The 7,357-nt window shown below is 39.1% G+C and overlaps 1 pseudogene; it reads right to left on the bottom strand.

Annotated features, from left to right (window-relative positions):
- Window positions 1-1,360: 1,360 nt before the first annotated feature.
- Window positions 1,361-7,052, bottom strand: LOC121473203 (annotated as a pseudogene).
- Window positions 7,053-7,357: the final 305 nt, after the last annotated feature.

The raw sequence follows: 7,357 nt of genomic DNA, 5'->3' as shown, positions 1-7,357 counted from the left end.
TAACCAACTGAGCCACCCAGGTGCCCTCAAAATATTTTAAACACAGACATCTGGTATAATAACATATGGATTTTTTAAAAAGCATATTAAATACCAACATCTAGTAAAGAGTACAATAACTTCATACTTTTAAAGTAGTGATAAACGTAAACAATATTTCAACATATTGCAGCAACCATAATAAGATATGAAAATCATTGTGTCTGCTGATGCCAAATGCAAGAGTACAACAGCGGTCTTCATGTTGTTAGTACAACAGTGGTCTGTTGCCTACATATGTAATTGAAGGAAATACTATGTTTCAGATACATATTAGTTAAAATAAAGATATAATTTTTTCCCATCCAAGTTCAACGGCCCCAGGCCATAAGAAACCATTGTCAGAAGAAATTCATCTCTTTTCAATCCCTATTTCTTCAATAGAAGCCACAAACTATCCCTGAGACTAGTAGAACAAAACCTAGTATCTGGGAGCTTGAGTGGTTCAATCAGTTGAGCATTCAGCTCTTTATTTCAGCTGGGGTCATGATCTCAGGTTTGTGGGGTTGAGTCCTGTATTGGGTTCTGCTCTGAGCGCAGAGTCTGTTTCTCTCTCTCCCTCTACTCCTTCCTCGTTCAGGCTCGCTCTCTCTTAAATAGATACATACATACATACATACATACATTTTTTTTTCTAAAAGTCCTACTATGTCCTTGAGTGAAGAGGAAGAGTCTATCTATAGGTTAGTATCTCAGTAAAACTTTTCCATTTTACCTTCATTAGGGTTTATTTGCTCCTAGTTTGCACACAATCCTAATATATCTGATAATCTCTTTTCTTAACTCACAGAAAAATAGAAGCAGTACCTTAGAAAAAGGGATTTGGAGCTGCTAAGAGAACATATTTGTAATACCTAAAGAGACTGCGCACAGCCTGAAATGTAGGGAGATATTTTTTAAGGAGACAAGAATTCAAAAATCATAGAAAATTGGAAAGATTTAGTTAGTATAGAAGTAAGTAACTATATGTACTTTAATTTCCTTGATTGCTCTCTGAGATTGCAATAACATCTCTATTCAGTATTCATCTCTATTCAATACTCATCTCTATGACCCTATATTCTGAAGAGAAAACTCAATTACACATGCTTGTTAACCTATACTTAGGAAGAAGGATGTAAGGAAAAAGGATATAAAATATTTAGTACGATTTCTAGCAAGATAATTAAAATAGGCTCCCCTGGGAGTAAAGGGCATGGGGGGATTATGTGACCATTGGAGGAGAACCCATATCAGTTCAATGGCAACATTAATAGCAAATTACAGAGTGTGGAGAACAGAGCCCAGGTGACGCCCATTCATCCCAGGTGATTAGTGGGTTCTAAACTTCAGAATTCTGAAATCTTTCCCCTTCAAAGCCAAATGTCCTCAACTTCCCTTGGACCAGGGCCTGCCAAGAAGGGGCAACAGGAGAGTTATTAAGGGCTGACACTGGAAGAGAATTCTGAAGTTGGCTGCTTCAACATCTGCCTTTTACAAACAAGGAAACTAAGGCCCAGAGATGATATTAGTGTAAAATTAGCATAATTTCTTCCTTAAATATTTTAGTAGAATTCAAATGATAGAGCCATCTGGGCCTGGAGTGACTTGGAATATTTTTAAGTATTGATTTGCTTTCTGATTTCAATCATAAGTGTAGAACGATGCAGATATTCCATTACCTCTTATGTCCATTTTGTATGTTTTATTTTTTCTCATATTTGCCCATTTCAAAAAAAATGCAGAAACTACTGGAATAAAGTTGTCCATAATATCATTTAAAAATTTTTGTAGATTCTATAATGATATGTGAGCTTTTTATTCCCAATAATGGTTATTTTATTTTTTTTATTTTTTATTTTTTTGGTTATTTTATTTTTTTTGAAAGACTTATTTATTTGAGAGAGGGAGTATGAACAGGTGAACAAGCTGAGGGAGAGAAAGAATCCCAAGCAGACTCCATGCTGAATGCAAAGCCCAATGTGGGGCTGGATGCCAGGACCCTGAGATCATGACGTGAGCCAAAATCAAGAGTCAGTCGCTTAACTGACCGAGCTACCCAGGTGCCCTCCAATAATGGCTATTTAAACATTTTCTCTTCTCATTCTTGATCAGTTGTGCCAGGGGTTTAGCCATTAGTCCTTTCAAAACACAAAGTTTTCGGGATCCCTGGGTGGCGCAGCGGTTTAGCGCCTGCCTTTGGCCCAGGGCGCAATCCTGGAGACCCGGGATCAAATCCCACGTCGGGCTCTCGGTGCATGGAGCCTGCTTCTCCCTGTCTGTGTCTCTGCCTGTCTCTCTCTCGCTGTGTGACTATCATAGATAAATTAAAAAAAAAAAATACAAACCTTTGTCTTTATTAATATTCTCTGTTGTATGTTTGCCTTCTACTTCATTAAGTTCTTTTTTTTTAAGCTTTTATTTATTTATTCACGAGAGACACAGAGAGAGAGGCAGAGACATAGGCAGAGGGAGAAGCAGGCTCCATGCAGGGAGCCCGATGTGGGACTCAATCTGGGACCCCAGAATTACGTTCTGAGCCAAAGGTATGGGTATGTTGTATTTATATCAGCATTTAGTTGAAACTATTTCTCATTTCCACTGGGAGTTCCTCTCCTATAGATTATTTAGAAGTGTATTTTTTTAAAAGATTTTATTTATTCATGAGAGAAACAGAGAGGCAGAGACACAGGCAGAGGGAGAAGCAGGCTCCATGCAAGGAGCCCGACATGGGACTCGATCCCAGGTCTCCAGGATCAGGCCTTGGGCTGAAGGTGGCTCTAAACTGCTGAGCCACCCAGGCTGCTTTATTTAGAAGTGTATTAAAAAACTTTTATGCATACAGAGATTTCCTTGTTAATCATTCTGTTATTAATTTTTTTTAAGATTTTATTTATTTATTCATAGACACAGAGAGAGAGGCAGAGACACAGGCAGAGGGAGAAGCAGGCTCCATGCGGGGAGCCCGACGTGGGACTTGAGATTCGGGTCTCCAGGATCACACCCCAGGCTGCAGGCGGCGCCAAACGGCTGCGCCACCGGGGCTGCCCGGTTATTAATGTTTTAAGTAGGCTCTGCGCCCAGTGGGGGGCCCAATGCAGGGCTTGAACTCAAGCCCTGAATGGAATCTTTAAAAAAAAAATTGTCTTTTTAAAAATTTTTAATTATGGTCAAATACGTGTAACACAAAATTTACCATCTTAACCATTGTTTACCTTTATTTTTTTATTTGCATATAGATTTTTAAAGATTTTATTTATTTATTCATGAGGGACAGAGAGAGAGGCTGAGACACACAGGTAGAGGGAGAAGCAGGCTCCATGCAGACGCTCAACCACTAAGCCACCCAGGCGTCCCTATTTACGTATATTTTTAATTCGAATATAATTAACATAGAGTGTTATGTTCGTTTCAGGCGTACAATATGACGGTTCAACAACCCTATACATTTCTCAGTGTTCAAAAGGTAAGCATACTCTTAATCGCTTTTATCATTTCCCCCATCCCCCCACCTAGCTCCCCTTTGGCAGTAGGTCCTTTGTATTTAAGAGTCGATTTTTTTGTATTAGTTAGTCCTTTGTATTTAAGAGTCAATTTTTTTTTTTGGTCTCTTTTTTCTTTGTTTATTTATTTGTTTGGTTTCTTAAATTCCACATATGAGGGACGCCTGGGTGGCTCAGTGGTTGGGCACCTGCCTTCCGCCCAGGTTGTGATCCTGGGATCTGGGATCCAGTCCCACGTCGGGCTCCCTGCATGGAGCCTGCTTCTCCCTCTGCCTGTGTCTCTGCCTCTCTCTCTCTCTCTCTGTGTCTCTGATGAATAAATAAATCCTTTTTAAATCCTTTAAATCTTTTTTAAAAATTCCACATATGAGTATACTCATATGGTATTTGTCTTTCTCTGACTGATTTATTTCACTTAGCATTATATCACCTAGGTCCATATGTTGCAAATGACTTGATTTCACTCTTTTTTACAGCTTAGTAATATTCTGTTGTGTGTATTTACACACATCCTCTATCTGTTCATCTACCAATGGATACTTGGTTTGCTTCCATATCTTGCCTATTGTACATAATAGTGCAATAAACATAGAGAAGTGTATATCTTTTTGAATTAGTATTTTCATTTTCTTTGGGTAAATACCTGATAGTGGAATTACTAGATCAGATAGTAATTCTATTTTTTAAAAGATATTTAAAGATTTTAAAGATTATTTATTTATTCATGAGAGACACAGAGGGAGGGAGAGAAGGAGAGAGAGAGAGTGAGAGAGAGAGAGAGAGAGATTGGCAGAGACACAGGCAGAGGCAGAAGCAGGCTCCACGTGGGGAGCCCGATGCGGGACTCGATCTTGGACCCTGGGATCACGCCCTGAGCCGAAGGCAAACGCTCAACCACTGAGCCACCCAGGTGTCCCAGAAATTCTATTTTTAATTTTTAAAAAAATTTTTATTTATTTATGATAGAGAGAGAGAGAGAGAGAGGCAGAGACACAGGCAGAGGGAGAAGCAGGCTCCATGCACCGGGAGCCCAACGTGGGACTCGATCCCGGGTCTCCAGGATCGCGCCCCGGGCCAAAGGCAGGCGCCAAACCGCTGTGCTACCCAGGGATCCTATTTTTAATTTTTTGAGGAAACTTTCTAATGTTTTCCAGTGGCTGTACCAATTTGCATTGCCACCAATAGTGCAAAAGGGTTCATTTTTCTCCACATCCTAGCCAGCACTTATTATTTCTTGTGTTTTGGGTTTTGGTCATTCTGACAGGTATGAGGTGATATACCTTATTATAGGTTTTTTTTAAGTTTTTTTTAAAAAAAGTTTATTCATCCATTCATGACAGAGAGAGAGAGAGAGAGAGGCAGAGGGAGAAAACAGGCTCCATGCAGGGAGCCCGACATGGGACTCGATCCCGGATCTCCAGGATCACACCACAGGCCAAAGGCAGGCACTAAACCACTGAGCCACTCGGGCTGCCCTTAAGGTTTTTTTAAATTTATTTAAATAGTCTCTACACTTGAACTCATGAGACCGAGATCAGAGTCGTGTGCTCTTCAGCCTGAGCCCTTCATTGTGATTTTGATTCGCAGTTTCCTGATGATCAGTGATGCTGAGCATCTTTTCATGTGTCTGTTGGCTACCTATATGTCTTCTTTGGATAAATGTCTGTTCATGTCTTCTGCTTATTTTTTAAAGATTTTATTTATTTATTCATGAAAGACACAGAGGAGAGAGAGAGAGGCAGAGACACAGGCAGAGGGAGAAGCAGGCTCCATACAGGGAGCCTGATGTGGGACTTGATCCCAGGACTCCAGGATCACACCCTGGACCAAAGGCAAGCACTAAACCACCAAGCCACCCAAGGATTCCCATGTCTTCTGCTTATTTAAAAAATTGGATTGTGGGGATCCCTGGGTGCCTCAGCAGTTTAGTGCCTGCCTTCAGCCCAGGGCATGATCCTGAAGTCGCAGGATCCAGTCCCACATAGTGCTCCCTGCATGGAGCCTGCTTCTCCCTCTGCCTGTGTCTCTGTCTTTCTCTGTCTCTCTCTCTGTGTCTCTCATGAATAAAAAAATTAAAAATATTAAAAAAGATAAAAAAATAAAATAAAAATTGGATTGTTAAATAAACAAACAAATAAATAAGTAAATAAAAATTGGATTGTTTTTTGGCTTTGAGTTGTATAAATTCTTGATGTGTTTTGGATATTAACTCTTTATTGGACATATCATTTGCAAATATCTTGTCCCAATCAGTAAGTTGCCTTTTTGTTTTGTTGATGATTTCCTTTCCTGTGCAAAAGCTTTTTATCTTGGTGTAGTTGCAATAGTTTAATTTTGCTTTTGTTTCCCTTACCTTAGGAGACTATCTGAAAAAATGTTTCTATGTCTGATATCAAAAAAATTACCGCCTATGTTTTCTTCTCAGAGTTTCATGGTTTCAGGTCTCACATTTAAGTCTTTAATGCATTTTTAGTTTATTTTAGTGTATGATGTAAGACAGTAGTCCAGTTTAATTCTTTTGCATGTAGCTGTCCAGTTTTCCCAACACCATTTGTTGAAGAGACTGCCTTTTTCCCATTATACATTCTTGCCTCCTTTGTTGTGAATTGGCCACAAATGTGTGGGGTTATTTCTGGACTCTTCTGTTCCATTGATTTTTGTGTCTATTTTGTGCCAGTACCATACTGTTTTGATTACTACAGTTTTGTAGTATAACTTGAAATCTGGAATTGTGAAACCTCCAGCTTTGTTCTTTTTCAATATTACTTTGGCTTTTGGGGATCTTCTGTGGTTCCATACAAATTTTAGGATTATTATTTGTTCTAGTTTTGTGAAAAATGTTGGTATTTTAATAGGGATTGCATTAAGTCTGTAGATTGTTTTGGGTAGTACAGATGTTTTAATCATATTGGTTCTTCCAATTCACGAAGATGAACATCTTCCCATTTGTTTATGTCATCTTCAATTTCTTTCAGCAATGTTTTATCTTAATCTTTTAACAGAACAAGACTTTTGGTTTTTTTCTTACTCAAAAGAGCTTCATTTTTTTTTAAGTAGGCTCCATGCCCACTGTGGGGCCCAATGCTGTGCTCAAACTCCCAATCCTGACATCAAGACTTGAGATGAGATCAAGAGTTGGTCACTCAATCGACTGAGCCATCCAGGCACCCCTAAAAGCTTCATTTTTAAATTTAGCTTTCTGACTCCGTACTTATGCCTTCAATACTTTCAAAATGATTTTCTGCTCCTCAATAAGGAAAGCACACTTGATCCTGTCACAAGCACACTTAGCACACATAGAATCATCATAGGCTCTACTGATGTGTTTTTCATTTTAGACAACCTCTTAAAAACTGTAGGTATCACAGCTCCTTTAAGTCGGCCTGGGCACACACCACAGTGGCTTTTGGTGCTTTCCCAACCGTCGGTATAAAGGTAAATGATTCTATTACCAGGTGTTCAGGGCAGCCTAGTATTGTTAGAGGCTATATTGTAGGACAGACTACAACAGTATGTCAAACACTAGACCATCCAAATACCTATACACACCATCCCTGGAAGAATCACCTTAACCATTTTTAGGTTTACAACTCAATGACGTTAAGTATATTCATATTATTGTGCAACCAATCTCCAGAACTCTTTTTATCTTGTAAACTAAAACTCTTTACCCATTAATGCCCCTTCTTCCATCCCTCAGCCCCTGACAACCACCATTCTATCTCTATAAATTTGACTCTTCTAGGTACTTCATATAAGAGGAATTATACAATATTTGTATTTTTTGACTGATTTATGTCACTTAACATAATGTCCTCCAGGTTCATTCATACTGT

Source organism: Vulpes lagopus, chromosome 12, assembly GCF_018345385.1.
Source record: "Vulpes lagopus strain Blue_001 chromosome 12, ASM1834538v1, whole genome shotgun sequence".
NCBI classification, from domain to species: domain Eukaryota; kingdom Metazoa; phylum Chordata; class Mammalia; order Carnivora; family Canidae; genus Vulpes; species Vulpes lagopus.
The sequence above is the reverse complement of the archived record's forward strand: the minus strand, read 5'-3'. Positions and strand labels throughout refer to the sequence as shown.